Consider the following 18,878-nt stretch of genomic DNA (forward strand, 5'->3'; position numbering starts at 1 on the left):
ATGGGCTGTTTTCAAGCGTGTTTACTGCAGTTTTTGATTAAGAAGTGATCAGATCATTCGGGGGTGAGGGGGAGGGAGGCTGGGTCACTCCTGGGTGAAAGTTTGGGTTAATTATTAGCAGTAATTTGGCAGAGGAGGGAAGGGAAAGGGAGGTAGAAGAGGAGGGGGCTGGCATTCTGACACTGCAAGAGGAACCTCTAATTCTTACCCCCCCTTCCCCTCTGACTCTACTTTTCACTCCTGAGTGGTGATTCACCTTTGTCTCTTATTATTCACTCTTCAGTGTGTGCATTTAAAGCACCCAGGCAGCATGGAAACCACCTCTCATATAAATGTCATCTGTTCCATGGAGACAGAACCAGAAAGATCATAAAGTTACAGCGAATCCGTGCCAGCCTCACCAGTGAGTTACATGCAAGTGATTTCCTTGAAGCTTTGATGACTTTTTGGGTTTGTGGTTCTGGCTCTGCTCTTCCCTGTGCTGCTGATTAGCATGTTAATGGGCAGCAGTTGGCGTAAAGATCCCTCTAATACGTCACAACTGGAGAGCTTGTTCCCCTTGAGGAAAATAATGTTCCTTGCAGGGTATCAACAGGCAGTGTTTCATATTTAGCAGCTTGGCAACAGCAGGTAGTGTGAGGAGCTGAAGAGTCCTCAGTGGTAGCATGTAATAAAGTAAAATAATTGTCTAAGTTATTCACAATATCACAATATCAATAATAATAATAACAATAATAATAATAAAGAAGTTGTAAAGTGGTTGCACTGAGCAGTCAGTCTCCAGTGTTAGATCAGGGATGTGGAAAAATTCTTTACCTCACCAGCTAATGGTTAGTTATGAACCAGCCAGAAATAAAACCATCACAAAACATAATGCTTTGTACAGCTGCTTCCATATCTTGATGGAATAGCATGAGGAAGCATAAGAGATCCCAGGACAGAGAAAAACACAGGTGCAGAATTCTGGTTTGGGAACTAAAGGAACTAAATTAAATCTGGAAGTTACACTTGGGGAATTCAAACACCCAGAGAAGGAATTCACTGGCAGATCACTGAACTGTATCGGAACAGTGCTCAGCATCCATTGCTTATCCCAAATGGTCACATACAGGGAAAGGGAAATAGAGAAGAGCAACAAGCCTGTAGAGTGGGAAAGGATGGAGTTAGAAAGGACTCTACAGCATGTATCAGATAACAACCTGTGGAAGGCATCTGGTCATTTACACCAGAGATAAAATGTTGGAAATTGTGTGGATATGCCCTGTGGAGGACACTGGCCAACAGACAGCCAGGTCCAGCTTTATCATAATCTGCAGAAAGTTCTGTGGCCCAGGCTCATCTGGGACAAAGTTGTGAGGTGCAATGCCAGGCATACACCATCTGCTTTCTTGTGCTGTTTGAAAAGCACACAAAGAAAGAGGAGAAGGACCAGGTGTCTCAGTTTAAAATGAGACACAGGTGTTTTGCTGAGGATGAGTTATGAGGAAGACTCAAACTCCTCCCTCTAAGCAATTGTAAATCTGAAATTAAGAGGCTCCAATTGAGGGGGAAAAAAGTGTGGAAAAAGGAAAAATAACAGCCCTTTATTAAAAGATATATGTGTATCGGTAGAAACAACAAAAGAAAACAAGTAAAACAACCAAGCAATACTCCTACACCCACAAATAATCCCCTTCAAAACAAACCAATAAACAAAGAAAAAAAGGTAAACAGTTCAGTTGGTGCCCTTTGGTGCAATTCCAACCACAGTCAACAGGGGGTGCTGTTGGATCACTGGTCATTGCCACGTGGAGTGACACCCTCCGGGGTGTGTTGGAGAAACCAAAAATGGGTTTCCCTCCCCCCACACTGGGAAAGGGAGAGAGAGGAAGGAGAGAAACAACAAAAGTCCTCCCCAGCGGGAACTCCCTCTGTCCTGCTGGCCGAATCGTGCAATATTGTTCTTCCCTCTCCCTTTGAGGTGCACAAGAACCACTACCAAGAAAGAAACAAACGGGAACGGGGAAGGGGAAAACCTCCCAAAACAGTTCCTCTCCGATGAAAATCCAAGCAGAATCCACAGCTGACAGCCAGGCTGAGAACAAAACCCACTCTGAGCTCCTACTCTGACCTTGTTCCAGCTTCAGCAGCCACCTGAACTCCTTCCCCACCCTGTTTCCCAGGAGACCAGAGGAAAAAAAAAAGTAAAAAGGAACTCCTCACCCTTCCCCAAAAACAAGGTTCTGAGGGCCATTAACTGGGAATGTGACCTCACCAGCAACTTCTTTTGTGTTATTTAACTGCCCATTTAACATCTCCTCCATGCAGTGGGCAGGGGGAAGGGACAAATTCCTACTTAGTTTCTACGAACCAGCAAACCCATGACACCAGGGAAGCCAAAATGATTCTCTACCCAGGGCTCATTGCTCCAGAGGGGATGCAGGTGTGCTGCTGTAGCCAAAGAACTCAGGGCAGGTTGCTTTCATGTTTCCTTCTGCACATGCCAAAGCTCACCCTGTCGTGCCCAGCAATGCCTGAGCACAGTCACCCTGTGCTTGCTCTTCATGGCAGCTCACGTGGCAGATGGCACATTGTCAAGTGCCCACATCCAAACCTTCACACACTTCTGTACTTTTTCTAATAGCAGCAGAAATGCAAGAGAAAGATATTTGGGAAAGTTATTTTCAGCCGTACAGATTTCAAATTCTTCCTGTTTCTGCCTCAGGAGGAAACAGTATTTGTGCAGGTTTCAAGTCTCACGGCATAAGATGATTCAGGGGAAGGTATTTGAAGTTTTGGCTTCTGGCTCACACCTCCCCTAACATTTGCACTTTTCCGGTTTTTTCTTCTCTTTCAGGAACACCGTGTTCGGTTCAGTACCTAAAACTCTGGGGTTTGGCTGGAAAATATTAGACTAAACCCTGCTAACCTTCAGAATGTAAGATGAACTGTAAAGGTATGTCTTGAAACCAGTTTGGAATGTGATTATTTGAACAAATACTTGGGTAACACACAGGCTTTCCAGTCTAATGACTAGGGAGAATAGGATCTGCCAGTACTAAAGACATATTTTATAGAACAAATTTTTAGGAGGCAGGAATGCTGCACATGCTTTAGGAATCATGCTTTAGGAATGAATTGAAGGAAACATCCAGGAACCCATTTTCTGGCAGTTAAAGAGCAGACAATGTATCATTAAGCATAAATTGAGCCTGAGAATCAGATCCATGCTTACCCATTATTTGGTGCTAATGAGAAGCGTAAGTTAAAAAAGAATAGTATTTCTCAATAAAGCAGAAATATGATCACAATCATTGTTTCTTATTTTAGCAGAAGGAAATATAGTAGTTTCATGGTACAATCACATCATTAGAAGCAATTTAAATGTCACTGTATTTCTCTATAGACCATAGTTCATACACGCCTAATATACCAAGAATGTTGGATCTTGTACTAATTTTATCCTCAGAACATAAGAACTTCAGACACAGAAATCTTGAACCCCTAAATAGCCACTAGCTCTCAGAGTTGGGAGTTTTGTAGAACATTGCTTGTTTTCATTGCAATGGTCACTGCTCACCTCGCTGCTGCTGCCGTGACCGGGGTTCCCAGCAGCCCTGATCATATTCTGGAGCCTAAGAGTGCCATTAGAGACAGGACCAAGCATTCCTTGGACTTCTGCTGTGTATATTGATTCTCTGCTTCTCCTCACACTTCAAAATCCTTTGCTCCACCAGGAGACACGGAGCTCCATGGCTGATGGAAGTGCCCAGGGCTCTCAGTGTGGAGAAGGATGCCCAGCAGCACAGGGCAGCTTGGGACAACAACTGTGGGTGGGGAGGAGAGAAGAAAAATACACACAAGCTGCACATGGCTGGTCCATAAGCAGCACTTGGCTGGCAGGGGTTAGAGGTGAACAATGGGGGTTCAGGTGAATGCAGACTGCTGTGACACTGCTACCACGAGAGCTGCTTTGAGCTGCCGAAGCCCCGTAAACGCAAGTCCCACTTTGCGTCTGTTGCCTCCCTTCCTGCTGCGTACCTGCAGCCCTGCAGATGATGTGGGTAAGGTGTCTCCCTGGAATGCTCAGGGAGTGGGTCACTAGCAGCAGGGATTAGACAAGGTGGTGTGGCTGGAGAGGAGGCTGCTCTCCCCCAGACAGCAGCAGCGCTCTCCAGCCCGTCACAGACTCGCTGCCAAGTGCGGCAAGCGGAGAGCCCTCAATAAATACGTTCAGACATTTTTATTTTCTGTGTACTGGGGCTGAACAAAATACTCAAGGACTACCAGGCAAGCACTGCGTGCCCCAGCCAAAATCATTTCCTCTGTTATCCATAGCATTTGCAGCAGCAAAAAGTAATGAGAAATACTTGGCTATTGTCATTTTGGGCTGCATCTATTCAGTCTTCCAGAACTGAATGATTTGGCTGGATGCTGGAATATCAGGATAAAAGTCTCTTCATCCTTTAGTGCTCTGAGCCCAGTCATGCTGGGCTTCTGCTTCCATTGGGAGCCCCTGTAATATCCATCAACCCTTTGTCAAGTGTGTGTTTAGACTCCTGGGAAAATACACTGTTGACTGTCTCCTGGATGATGCTGTATGGCCCTGAGCACTGCATCTGTGAGTCAGGAGTGCATCTGTCAGCTCACAGCTGTCAGCAGAAGGGGCCTGATGCTGTTCTTGTATGCATGGCTAGTAAGGCAAGCCTTGCAGAACCCCTGCTCTGACTGGCTCCAACCAAAATCAGAACTCGGCTTTGAACCTTAACTACATATTGTGATCCTTCTAAATTCATCACTTTCCTGTCTTCTGTGCTTTATTTTCTCAAATAGCTCTTATCATGTATTTAATTACTTGCACTGTGCGTGTGCATCAAGGTCTGGGCCAGATTGTCTGCTTGATTGTTCTTGGTACTACCCAGTCCCTTTCCCCACACTCCTTTTCCCAGCTCTTCCATCATGTTACAAGGGTAGACAGAGAAAGGACTGTGGGGTTTTTAAAATACACTGAATTAGGATCTTTTGGGTAGAGGGAAAACAGAATTAACTGAAGTACCTTTATATAAAGGAATAATATTTTTGTCACCAATGTTTGATGCATCTACCACTACTAATGTACCAGTCCCATAATGTACAGGGAATGTAGAACTATAGGAATATTTCATTATTTCATTGTATTTTCATTCAAAACTTCCTATTCCTCTGAGGACATCCTAAGTACCTCCTTGAAACTCAAAAGCACCTAAGTGATGAAAATGAACACGCAGAAGGAGATCCCCTGGGTGGATCTGTGGTGTGTCGGTGTTTCATTGCAGTTGACTTGGTGGCATTAGCACTTGATGCCTCGAGACAGCCTCAGGTGCTTCCCTGTGTCCTTCCTGTCTCAAGCATTTCTTCAAAAGCTCATCTGTGGGGGAGATGGGATGGTGGGAAATCAGGGGAAGATGAAGTTTCTCCAGTAGCTTGAAAACTGAAATGTGAAGTTTGTTTTAAAGGGTCCCTTGATTGCTTCCCTGTGCCCCATTGTCCCCAGGTGTGAGCAGCAGTGAGTGGTTGGAGGTGTTGCTGCAGTGGATTTAGCACTCAAGTACTGCCTGTTCCAAATTGCTTTGCTCCTGAACCCAGTTATGGTTGCTTAGTGACAACCCCCTAATTGTCTCTCATGACTTTGACTAAGCCAAGCATTTAAAAGCAGAAAGGGAAGTGCTAAGGACGATGCAGCTCTCCTGCTGTCCATATAACAAACCAGCTTTGGTACTAATCTGTTTTCTAGAGCGGGCAAAGGTGTTTGTTTGCCGTTCTTCTCCAGTAACTTTATTATTCCTGAGAGTATTAGAGAGAATTGCATTAATTGCTATGGTAATCGTAACAGGAAGCAATTACTTTCAGCAAATAACAATTACTTCAGCTGCCCAAATTTGTTTGTGACCACACCTGGCCTTAATCCCAGATTTATAACAAACATTTTTTTCTGGAAATTAAAAGAGGAAAGACATTGCTGCTCTTCGGTGGGGAGGGTGAGCAAATCTGCATGTTAGGGATCTTATCTGTGGCCAAACCCCAAGGACATAAGCAGATACTTCAAAATCTCCTGACTTTTGTAATCATCTCATTGTCAGGGGTGGCTCAGGACTGCTTTTAGTTTTGATTGGTAGCTTGGTGTAGACAAAAATGCAAAATACCTGGGAAAAGGATTGAGTCCATGTGAAAACTGGGACTAGCTTGGTTTCACTTAAAATAATCCCTAATGTTGTTCTTACTTTGCTGTCTAAGGGCTTTGGAGAAGTCCTTAGTGAGTACAGATTTATGAGAAGGAATTAGAATAAAAAACATTCCAGGGCATGTGTTTGCTCTGTCAACATATGATTGTAGTGATGAAATAGTGTAGCATTAACAGTACTAGAATATTACAGAATGCCTCTCAAAGACATTACATTCTGTCTAGAGATCAAATGCCATAAGTTAATAATGTGCATAATAGCTTTTCCCTTGTGTTTCTTTGGGGTTTTAAAGCAATGTATTTTACCCAATAGCACTTCATAAACTGTTTTGGGGTTTTTTGTTGTGCCTGACCTTGGTTGAAAACTTGTTGACAAACAGCTCCAGCAGTGTTTGGCTATTCCAGCAGCCTCCCTCGACATCACTAATATTCCTTTAACCTGCCACAATGAGAACTCCCCAAACTGCTGATTGCCAGGGTGCTGCACTACAAGTGAACTGAGAAATGTTTAGTCCTTGCTTTTGCTTGGGAAGATGGATGGCATTTTCTGCTCTGCCTGTGCTCTCCAGTGCAAGGCCAGCCCTGGAAAATGCCCAGGGGCGTGTTAGGAAGGGATGGTTTCATCCAGCCAGGATAAAGGTGGAGCTGGAGGATCGATAAGAATCGATGCCCTTGTTTCTCACCTCCCTTCCACATTCAGAACTGTTCTTCAGGGATTCCAGAGCAGAACAATCCAGAGCTGGAGGCTGGAATCAGCCCAGCAGGTGAAGGAAAACAGCGGGAAGCTCCCACTACGTTGGCTTTCCTAAAACCTTCCCTATGTGCTGGCCCAGGCTCGGTTTGCTGTGACACAAGTACATCCCAAATCCCTCAGCTCTGCTTCATCCAGGTAGCAACCGTATTTTTTCTGGAGAAAGAGCTCTACAGTGTTAAATAATGTTGATGTTTTCCACTGCTCCTTATTTCTGGTGTAATAATTTATGGGCCTGGGCCTGATGGGCAGAGTAAGTGGATTCCCTGGGGGTTTGCTGGCTGAGAACATTTGCTGAGCCCTGAACAGCACAACTCATAAACAGTGTGTTAAGGCCATGTTTGCTTTTAATCTCTGCTTCTCTCTGTGTGCCAGCAATTCGGAGGAATAATTGACATTACCTGGACATCTAAGGGTCTGCTTCCACTTCTCATGAGCAGACATGACCTCACCCTGTGCTTGCTAGGAAAATCCCATCTCCCAGCAGTGGGTTAGCAGAGCCTGACTGCTGATAGCAGCATGTGCTCAGCTTCAGCACTGGGCTGGAGAGCTGAGGAGAAAAGATGCACCAGTCTTAAGGAAGTTGAAGTGAGGTTTATAAAGACCCGACTGTAGGTTACTTCTCCATCAAACCGTGTGAATGAGGCACTTTGCTGCATCTCCAGATCCCTGGGTGTAATTAAAAATCTTGCTTGGTGTGAATTAATGTGACTGGAGTCCAAATTCATCTGGCTAGGCACTTTCTTTAAATGAAATATAACCTAATTATACAGGCCAATTATCAAAGAAACTGTATCAGAACTCCCTTGGCACAATTCCAGAATCTGATCCCAATGGTTTAGTGTTTTGAATAGTGCCAGGCTGCAAGTTTGGACACCATGTGATTTTTTAAGTGATGCAAGAAGTATGTGAAGTGCCATTGTACACATGGTGTCTTCCAACACCCAGTTTTCAAATAGCACTTCAGTTTTCCATCTTTATTTATGTGGCTCAGAAGGGTAAAGGACCGAAATAAAATAGCTTTTCCAACAAAGGCACGTAATTGAAACCTCACATTCAGCCACTAAAAAGCTCCCTGATGGCCAAATGAAAACTGAAGTGTTGAGGGATATCAATGACGTGCTAAGCCAGGTCTGCCTTTGCCTTCCAAATTAGAAACAACCAGAATTAATTGAGAAAAAAAATTGCTTCAGTCAAGTTGAATTTTAAAAGATATTGAATTATTAGAGTGAGGAATATTCACTGGGAATGTGAATGAATCAGCAATATGGATATATAGATCATGAAAACCGAACGGTTCAACAAAATTGTAGCAATGTTGGTTTTTTTCCTCTTCCCAGCCAATTGACAAATTGGATCATCTCTCTTTTTTACCACTGTTGAAAAAGCTGAGAAAGTCCCATTCTGATGTGCCAAAGGATTGCAAGAGAAAGCATCCAAAAGCAAAGTCTGGGTGCTGGCACTGCCTTGTGCACACTGAGAGCTGCTCTCCAGTTGCCCCCTGAATGCACCAGGCCACTGGCTCTTGGTGCCTGAACTCTCTGTGTGTGCTTGGGTTTTTGATCAGTGTTGTGGGTTTAACCAACAAAACCAAATAAAGAACTTGAAGCACAAATGATTGGTAAGATACTGTACCTGGTACTGCAGGCCAAGTCAGAGACTAAGCTATCCTGTCCTGAATCCCTAAAAACAGCTCTAATTAGCAGGACTTTAATGGACCTGCCAGGTTCTGTACAGACTGTGCTGTCCCCCTATGGAACTGGCCCAGTCCCCTCCAAAGATAAAGACTGAGCTGTTGCAAGTTATGTAAAAATGTGACCATCTTTAATGCTGGGCATAAAATTCTTATCCAAAGGCACAGGAAGGCTGATGATACAGGATGACTACATCCACAGGACTAACATCTGACTGGGATCCTGCCAGATAACCCAGAATCTTACTGGAGGAAGAGAGCATATCATTTCAGTGGCCAAACAGTATAAATTATAATGAATTATCCTTTGAAAGAGCTACTGATCCACGGTGTGTATATGTACATTGTGGGAATATGGGAATTTTAAAAAATGCTTCCTAAGTGTGTATCGAGACTTCACCAAAATGCTTTCATCTTTATTTTATGCAATGCAAATGTAATTCATTTTTGCTATTCCTATTGCAAGCTTAAGTGAATAAAAAAACAACTTAGGCTTTTACAAATTATAGTACTAGCATGAAGAACAATAGAAATCTTTCTTTTGGTACCATGGGAAAGCGGTAACAACCATTTCTTTAAAGAAAAGACAGAAATGCCATTAATCTAAATTACTGGGGAGCAGATGTGGAGGCTCGCTAACAAATCACATCCTGTTAGAAAATAAAAGCATCCTTTTATGCATATGAGCACCAGTGATGCTGGGGTAGTTAGGAACACATTAGGAAGCTTAGGATGCCAGTTCACTATTCCAATTTCTTTAGCATGATCTCTGTGGACTTTTAGTTATTTCATCATATCCCTGCGATAACTTCGTTGTACAGTCCTGGAAGATTGTAAATACAGGTGAGAAAACAAGGTGGAATAATACAATGTTTAAGGCTTTAAAAAAAAATTAACTAAGCAAACTTTATAACCCCCCAACCCAAACCCTGCTGGCCAACCCAAGAAATTTGTGTAAGAGGCAGTGTCTCTCCCAGCATCAGGTGTGGCTGTAACACATGGCTTGCATTAGGGATTCCTCGGAGAGTTCTGCCAGGTAACTGCAGATAACTGCTGCTACAATCAGCCCCTCATTTTGAAAAGACCTCAGATTGGTAGCAGTGATGTCGATTGACAGGGCCCCCTTGCAGTGTGCAGTCCCAGTGAAGGATTGCTGTGGATTGTGACGTGAAGGGAGCACTGGAAGGGAGGGGGGATCTGCATACACTTCCCTTGTTAAAAGCCCGAGTCAGTCAAGGGAAGTAACAGCCCAACAGCAGTTTTGTACAGTGTAGACTGGTGGAACAGATGTTCTTTCAAACCAGTGATTGAGGAAGGGTAAGGACAAATATAAACTTCTCAGCAGCCTGGCTGTGCATGGTTCAGTGTTCATTTCAAACATCAGGATTGCTGAATTCGGGATTGCTGACTTTCCATCCTGAACCCATGCAAAGGTTCATTTCAATCCAGCAGCTGCCTCCGTGCCCTCCACCAGGTACTTTGAGGGAAGGAGCTTCAACAAAACACCAGTAGATGGCTGAGGAAGAGTAACAACATGCCAGGGAGGGAAGGAAGTTTCTTTAATCTTCCTGAATTTGTCCTGAAAGCAAGAATTCTTGCTTATGTGTTGTAAACCCAAGCAGATCTTTTAAAAGCAAAGCAAAACAGATACAGCTGCGCAGGGTACATTTGTCTCACCTTATTTTAACGATCTATAACTTAGCTGGTTTCAGCTATTTGTCCACACTTCTCCTGTAGCCAGTGGAAATAATAGACAGCAACCAGCACTTGGCAATTTATCCTGGCCCCCTGGCCCAGGAGAGAGATTTTACCCTGTAGCAACATGTGTTGCTGCATTTGCTGCTGGAAGGGACCCAGGTTGCTGTCTTGGAGCAGAGAGCAGCCTTTCAGATATTTATAGGCAGGTGAGCTGAATCCCAAAGGCAAAACCGTGTGATGTGCTTGCAATTAACAATAGGAAAGCTCTGAAAAGCAGAGACATCCTTGAAGAGTTTTGTTCATCTGTCACAGTTCCAACAAATGTTTGTGGAAAATACCAAATGCAGGTCAACTCATAGCTGGATTAATAAACTGTACTGATCTTACCCCAGCAAAAAACAGGCAAGCAAACATCCATTGATACTGAAACGAGTAAACAAGGATCCAAAGCTGCTGGTAACTTTGCCTCAGGGTGCTCTCTCTGCTCCTGCTGTTCTCCATCAAACCATCCAACATCTGCAGAGCAGCAGAAGGGAGGTGACTCCCTACATGGGGGCATCTCTAACTGAGAGCAGCAGGGGGGAGGCATTTGACATTCAGTCACAGCTGATGTGTGACATCCCTGCAGAGCTGTGGGATGGCACCCCTGCATAGAATCACAGAATCATTTGGTTTGGAAAAGACTTTCATGGTCATTGAGTCCAACTGTTAACCCAGGACTGCCAAGCCCACCACTAAACCATATCCCTGAGTGCCACCTCTACACATCTTTAGTGAAAATGCATTGTATAAGGAGGTGCCTCAGGCTCAGAAATGTTGACATTGCATCAATTAATTTTTTTTTTTTTGCCTAGTCTGAATGGCAGAAATGCGCTAAACCATTTATTAATTTCTGAAACACATACTGAAAAAAAAACCCAACCAACAAACCCTTGCTTTTTAAGAATTGCTATTATCCTCTGCCTGTGAAGTGTTTCTCTTCTTATCTGGAAATGTTTTGAGCGTGTCAGAAGTTTAGGCTGCTTTAAGGAGTGGTTTTGAAACGCAGAGAGTGTGTAAAAAGCAATGTAATGGTCTGCTGGAAGACAGGACATTTTGTCTTCTGACAGTCAGATTCTGACCACGTTGATCACAGCAAGGCTGTCCTGCTTCACTGAGTTTCTTTTACCAGCTCTTGTCCATGGCAAATGGAGATTTTATTTTATAACTGCACATTACACTTATTCTTGCACACCATCTGCAGTTTTCACTGCTTCTCCTTGGTGATTATTCCTCCGGAAAGGAAACGATCAAGAAAATTATGGGACAGCATTCACCATGAATCCTTCCTCCTTTTCCTTTAGGACATTCCTGAAATGCAAATGTTGAGAACAAGAAATGGTTCAATACTCTCTAAGGTAGCTGTCTGTGTCAGGGTCAATCAGATTCCATCAGGCAGCCAGATATTCCTCGAGAGAAAATCTTTGTTAGTAACAAAGACATCTGGCTTGGATTTTGTAGCTCACAGTCCAGTAATATCATGGAATGAAAGATGGGGAGCTGACGTGGCCTTTCTTCCCTGCCAGGTTCGGCTCCGGCATTTAAAAAGCATTAACTGAGTTTGTCTTTTCTGACAGCTGCATTCTAAATTGAAGCACAACCTGGGAGCCTCATTCCCTTGGGACAGAGACTGGATTTGAATGAGTTGGAGGGGATCAGCCCTTACTGAAACTATCAATTTGTCTTCCATAATTCAAAATTTGAAGCGTGCAAACGACCTTCCAAAGCCCAGAATGAAAATGGACCATGGGTTTAGCATAAAGCCTAACCTCAAACAGCAGCATCGGGAACAGGGGTGATCCTGTTGTGATGAAATCTGGGCTGAGGGAGCAGACTGCTGCTCTGAAGGGCATGTCCACTTTGGCATTGCAGTCCAGCATCTCTTCCTCTCAAATGATGCAATTCCATCATAATCCTACATCCTGATGTTGTGTGACAGGACAGTTGCGTGCAGGGGGAAGCAGTGGGAGTGCCAGTTTTGGGCAAAATGCTTAATGTAGTGCTGGCCCAAAGGACTCAAGCAAGAGCAGATGTGGGAAGGCACCTTGGCTGCTCTCAACCCTTCTCAACCTCCTCACTGTGGGAACAGAAGGTCCATTTTCTGTGTAGGAGAGGAGATAAATCAGAGAAAGGAATCATATCCACAGATGGATTGGGTTGGAAGGGATCTTAAGGATCATCTGGTTCCAACCCCCTGCCATGGGCAGGGACACCTTCCACTATCCCAGGTTGCTCAGAGCTCCATCCAATCTGGCCTTGAGCACTTCCAGGGATGGGGCAACCACAACTTCCCTGGGCAACCTGTGCCAGGGCCTCACCACCCTCCCAGCAAAGAATTTCTTCCTGATGTCTAATCTAAATTTGCCTCTTATTTAAAGATTCCCGGGGAACCAGTGTGTCCATGTACAGGCACAATTCTCTTTCTGGCACATCCTTCCATAGCATTGAGATATCCCACCTTAGCATGCCCACAGGGCAAAGGTTTTATGCAGGATGAGCTCCTCACTGAGTCTCTGCAGTTCCCAGAACCACAGACCCAAAGTGGGTGAGGAGGAGTCTTAAGCTTTACTACACTGATAAGTAAAATACTGTAACTTAATCAAATAGGGAGGGCCTCAGTCTGGCCAACTGGAAGGCCAAATCCATAAATTCCAGGTGCTGTGAGAAGTTGTTTTTTCCTTCCATAATGTTTATTCTTTCCCTGGTTGCACAATTTTAATCAGTTTATTAGGAAGATGCTCCTTGATCAGCAAAACACCAGAGAACTGGTATGTTCTAATGTCCTTCAGTGACAAGAATTGTCATTTTGCAAGTCATCCACTGTGGATTCATGGTGGGAGGGAGCAGCTTTAGCTGGAGGTTGGAAGAGCAGGACAAGACAGGAGGCTACAGGGAAGAGTGGCTTGTGCAGAGGACTCCAGGCAGCAGTTCTGGGGGAATTAGTCTCTTGAGTAAACCCACCCTTAAATGGCTGAGGGGTTTCAATGGAAGGGCACTTCAGCTTCTCATCTGCATAAGCAGGAATAAAGTCACCTCCATTTCCTGCATAAGCAGGAATAAAGTCACCTCCATGGCCATGTCCAGCAGAATGCTATTATCGAGTTGTTATTTCTGGAAAAGAAGAGCAAATTGGGTTTCACAGCCTGATTTTTACTCTCACATGTGTTTTCAATTTCCCAAACTGGGGATTTCAATTTGCGAGAACCTCTGCCCAAAGTTCTCATTTTGCCCTTGCACCTTTGCTGCCGTGCCCAGCTGGGTGCTGGTGCATCCTTCAGACAGTGTCTGTGATTATGACCCTGCAACATTTTGAGGAGAAGTGTGGCAGTTTTCTGTCAGACTGTAGTGCAGTAATAAAAAGGCTGTTTCTGTTAGACTTATTTCAGCTGAATTCCTTGTGCACTGCTCATGCCAGCAGCCTCAGCTACAAAATAACATCGTGCCACATCATGACAAGTCTCTGAGCGAAGGCAAACTGTTCTGAAAGCAAATACCAAGTTGTTTTGGGCAGATGTAACATCACAACCACCAGCTGTGCTTTGAGATGGACCAGATGGCAAGACTTTGAGATTGACAGATGAGAAGTCCTGATGCTATTGGGACTAATGTAAATTCCTGCATCAGAAACCTGTGGAAATGAGGGTTAGTTACTCTAGTGGTTGCAGAGGTGGAGCCAGTTGCAGACTGAGGTGCTGTGCAGTGCCTGCCACTGCTGCAAGATGCTCCAGAACATCTGGGGCAGGGAGTGCAGCTCTCCCTCAGCTGCTGCAGGGAGCAGGGGCTTCTGCTGGCAAACTGGGCTCAGAGTTTTGCAGCTGCAGACGAAAAACTGCCCCAAGGCACGTTTTTAAGCTGAGAAGGATACTTGGCACTGCATCAGCTTTGTGGGCTCCAGTGCAAAACGTTGGCAGCTCAGGATTTTCCAGATCCGTAGTGAGGGAGTAAATGATCACATGGTGGGTAGAGCTTGGGGCAGTGAAGGGTTGGTTCATTGGTAATAGAAAAAGAAACAGGGAAAGCTGGAAGTCAGCATTTAAATGAAGGTGGAAGAGAGGTAGCAGAGAGTGGCTTTCCCAGTGCAGGGAATCCGTGTGCCGTGGGCACTGCACACCCTGGATCTGCTGGCAGGAGCCTGGGAGCTGGAGGGCCCACCTGCCTGAAAAGGGTGTGTCACTGCTCACCTCTGCTCTCCCTCCACAGCCTTGCTGTGACCCCCTGGACTTCTTTCCTGGAATTTGTCTTTGTTCTGGTTTCAGTGTTTCTTTCTGTCTTTCCCCTTTCATAGTGCAGAGCTCTTGAGCAAAGCTGTCCTTCCACTCCTCGTGGATGTCCCTCCTACAGTAGCTGCATCTTAAACTGGAATCCAACTGAAGCAGCAAGTAGGTTTTGCATTCTAAACCCCTCCTTTTGCCCTGGGTTTATTACTACTATGTGTGTTTTCCAAAGCACAACCCACGTGGAAACGTGCAGCATATTTAATTTGAACGTGTTCTCAGAGCTTCTTTGCTGCAGACAGAACTTGTTCAAGCGAGTCAAGAAATCTGATTGATTCTTTGGATCTTACAGGGTTGTTTTGGTAGCCACAGACATCCCCCACAGCAAACATTTTGAATTAGAGGCTCTCTGGCAGTCATGTTACCTGTGTCGCTTGCCTTGCTTTGAGGACAGCTGGTTTTTGTGTTTGTCTGGGCTTCTTGGCATGTTCATGATGTGCTAAGGAAGAGAGAGAACAGTAATGATGCTCAGCACTTACACAGCACTTATTCCATTTTGCTGCATAAATATTAACTGATGAATCTTCCCAAAAGCCCCAAGGAATAGATTAATACTATTATCTTTCTATTTAGGGAAATAGAAGCAGAGGTGAAAGACTGTGAAAAGGAAGCAGAAGTGCACAGATGTACTTTTTCTAAGCTTTTCATGGCTTATGAAAGAGGCCTGTAGATATTTTTTATAAATCTGATTACAGTTTATATTTAGGTGTTACAGCAAGATTAAATCTTACCTTCCTCTGGCTTTACTGGGAACCTGACAAATGAGGAGCAAAACCATCCTTAGTATTTAATCAAAAGATGAGAAAGTTAAACCATCAGGGAGGACTTTTCTTCCAAAAGTTTTATCTCAACAGGCATCAGAGATAATAAAGACTTGGAAACAACGAATAAAACCCACTTATTGCAGCTAGACACTGCTCCCCTGCCAGGCTGCTTCCTTCAGCAATAATCAATTATCCTGCTCCCCCATGCACTGCCCTGCTGCAGTCCTGGCTGGGCTGCTGTGGGGTCAGGTGCAGGTCCCCACCCCACAGTCCTTGCACCTGGCTTTTGAATAAAATGAACCAAAAAAAAAAAAAAGACACCTGGTTTTGGAGAGATGATAATCACTGGCTGTTCTATCATCCAGCCTTTGAAAAGCTCCCCAGTACTTTTTTAGTAACATTGAATGTACTTAATTCCAAAGAGCAGACATTAATCTCTCCAGCAATTAAGACACTCCATTCTATGATAACATTACTGTCCTTGAAGAAACACAATACACAAATTATTTTTATGGCTTGTATTCCTTGAAAGATGCATTTGTCCTTTCAAAACAGAGACATTATGCTCTCAAAATCCATTTTTAATTGAAAAGCCTCCCACTACCTCCATGCAGGTGTGGATGTTTTCTGATTACCACTAATCAAACTTCAGGCTTGATGCATTTCCCACTCAAGGAAGAGCAGGATAAACTCATGTTAATGGAAGAGAGGAAGCAATGTTGGTCTCAGGGATTTAAACAGATGGGGTTACTTTGACTTCCATTGAGTTTGCAGAAAGGGAGCAAGAATTTATTTTAGATAGAGCGCATTCAGTTAGACACAATGCTTTTATATATACAGTATAAAGTGACAAATACGTTCATATCCTTTGTGATGTCTACTCTGCAGGCTCTGTGAGTGTCACCCTGTCACTTTGGCACCTCTCTGTCTGAAGGGTGCTGCTGCAGCATTTTGTGGTTTAGCTTGTGAATAGCACAGCTGCACCTGGGGCAAACCAAAACCACGCAGGCCAGATCCTGGGACAGTCCAGAACAGGAGACACGAGAGCCTGCTGAGTGCTGGCCTGGCCCCTCAAGCAGCACACACCTCACAGCTCTGTCAGCACACCCGTGGGAGGGACAGCCTGGGGGGTTGCTCAGAGCACAGCTAAAAATGTCATCGTGTGCAGGGACCAGAGCTAAAGACAGAGTAAAGAAAACAAAGCACCCAATTTTTAGTTAGTTATCCCTGGTTTTAGCAAGTTTTTCAGGATTTTCTGCCGTAGTACCCCTATGGTAGCTTAGAAGTGCCAAAGCTAAAAGTGGTACTGCCTGCTGCTTTTCCATGTTTGTACCCCAGGCTGATTGGAGTAGCCTCCTGAGCATAGAAGACTTTCCTCCCCAGTCTCTTCTCTGAGATACCAACAAATGTACAACTATTACTCTGACGTCATGGGTAGACCTGAATTCTTCAAATCTTCCCTTAATATACACCCTGTGTTCCTCAGCTAACATATTTCACTTGTTTTCTCTCAGGGCTGCCATGAAGCTTTACAGACCATGTGTCATGAGAAGCAGAGTTGTGCTCACACCTCTGTAGAGTTGTGGCTTCCAGCTCATTGGGAACCTGGCAGTGAGTCTTGCCAGTGGTTTTGCTGCCTGTGTTAGGTAAGTGCCCTTTCTCACCTCATGTTCCTCTCTCCACCTCACTTACTCTTAGTCCTTTAGTCCTGCCACAACAGACATTTAGGGTGCATAATGACCAAAATCATGTTGAGAGTTCTTTATTTTCAGTTTAAAAAGGTGCCATTTTCTCGTGTAGCTGTTACAGCAAGTGTTGCAGGTAATTTCTTTCTCCACTCTGTGATGAGCAACTGTTGGGGGGAAACTGCCACAATGCAAATCTGCACTCCCTGGCCTGGAGCCAGGGTAGTGTGTGCCACTTGGGGGACTCCTGTCGTGTCTGCTGCCTTCTTTGACATTCCTCTAGCCAGCTTAATGCTTTGCACTTCTTGGTTCCTGAAGGAAAACAGTGAAATTACTTGCAGTGACATCCCAATAAATTTTCATTTTAGGAAATTAAACCACAAGTGATTGCAGTACAAAGAGGCTGTTAGTGACTCATGTTCTTTTCTTTTTTTTTCTTTTTTCTTTTCTTTTCTTTTCTTTTCTTTTCTTTTCTTTTCTTTTCTTTTCTTTTCTTTTCTTTTCTTTTCTTTTCTTTTCTTTTCTTTTCTTTTCTTTTCTTTTCTTTTCTTTTCTTTTCTTTTCTTTTCTTTTCTTTTCTTTTCTTTTCTTTTCTTTTCTTTTCTTTTCTTTTCTCTCCCCAGGACACCTACACAAAGCAATGCACTTAAAATGGTTCATTTGACTGAACTGGCCCCGTTCAATCTCCTGGCAAGCAGAGGAACCACAAACCCCATCAACGCAATTTTGGGTTTTAAGTGAGAAAATGCAAGTGTGAACTGTGTCAGTATGGACAAACTGAACCTCTCTGCATCTTCTAGTCACTCCAGACCATTCACAGGCACAAATCTTTCTAAACCTTCCTCTTCTTTGCAGACCTCCAGGTACTTTTGGGAAAAGTGCCTGCTCAGCAGGGCCTGGGAATCGCCTGTGGGTCAGCAAGGGCAGGTGATGGGGCTGATCTCTTCTGTGAGCCCAGCAGCTTTTGAGAGACAGGCTTAAGGCAGAGACTACAGCATGGTAAAAAACCACGGGATTCTACAAAGTATGAAAAAACATAATTGTCTCATCCCTTTGCTTTTTAATGGAGATTGCTCCCACTAATATACACAAACATATTGATTTCTCTTTTGGCTCACTGATAAAATGTGTTTCTGCAGCTTTGCCTGTCCTTAGGCTGCATTTGTTACTGGTGCCAATGAATCAGGGTGTTGAGCTAAATGGAAACACTGCTCTGTTACCCCTTGTGCTCCAACTGGTCTGTTCCATCTCCACTGGTCTGTTCCATCTCCACTGGTCTGTTCCATCCACAGGGATCACCCCGTGGTCAGAGATGCTCCCTAAGGGCACTGCTGTATGTGAGAGGCCCACGGCAAGGTGGGGGCAGGAGCTACAGAGATCCTGCCAATCCTTCCTAGTGATTGCTGGAGCTCCCAAACCAGCACTTGGGATTTTAAATTGGGAGCTCTGAGACACGAGGAATGCACTGAATATTAATGGCTTTCTATGGATGACTGAAGCTTTTCTGGGGAAGGTGATAAGGCAGCACTGCCCTGATAAGGGCAGCTCAGAGTTTTAATGCAAAAGGGAAATGGCAGACTGTGCAAATGGCATCTGGTGTTTTATTCCTTGGAAATCTAAGAGAATTGTGTCAGTGAAAGTGGTTTGAGGCCTTCTGCTAAATGAGGTGCTTGAGAGGAAATGATCTGAGTCTTCAGGTCGGGCCAGGAGCCTTTTTACTGAGCTGGGGGGGGGGGTGAGTTCTGTTTGCACATGTTCCTCACAGGGCTCCCTCT

The 18,878-nt window shown here is 44.3% G+C and overlaps 1 long non-coding RNA gene across 1 annotated transcript; it reads left to right on the top strand.

Moving 5' to 3' along the window:
* The first annotated feature begins 2,861 nt into the window (after positions 1-2,861).
* LOC126635641 (uncharacterized) lies at positions 2,862-17,036 on the top strand. Its single transcript, XR_007627756.1, has 3 exons — positions 2,862-2,935; positions 14,666-14,759; positions 16,933-17,036. It is a non-coding gene; the product is annotated as an uncharacterized LOC126635641 (long non-coding RNA).
* Positions 17,037-18,878: the final 1,842 nt, after the last annotated feature.

The sequence above is a fragment of the Myiozetetes cayanensis genome, unplaced genomic scaffold, assembly GCF_022539395.1.
Source record: "Myiozetetes cayanensis isolate MyiCay16 unplaced genomic scaffold, myiCay2020 scf12, whole genome shotgun sequence".
Classification (NCBI taxonomy): Eukaryota; Metazoa; Chordata; class Aves; order Passeriformes; family Tyrannidae; genus Myiozetetes; species Myiozetetes cayanensis.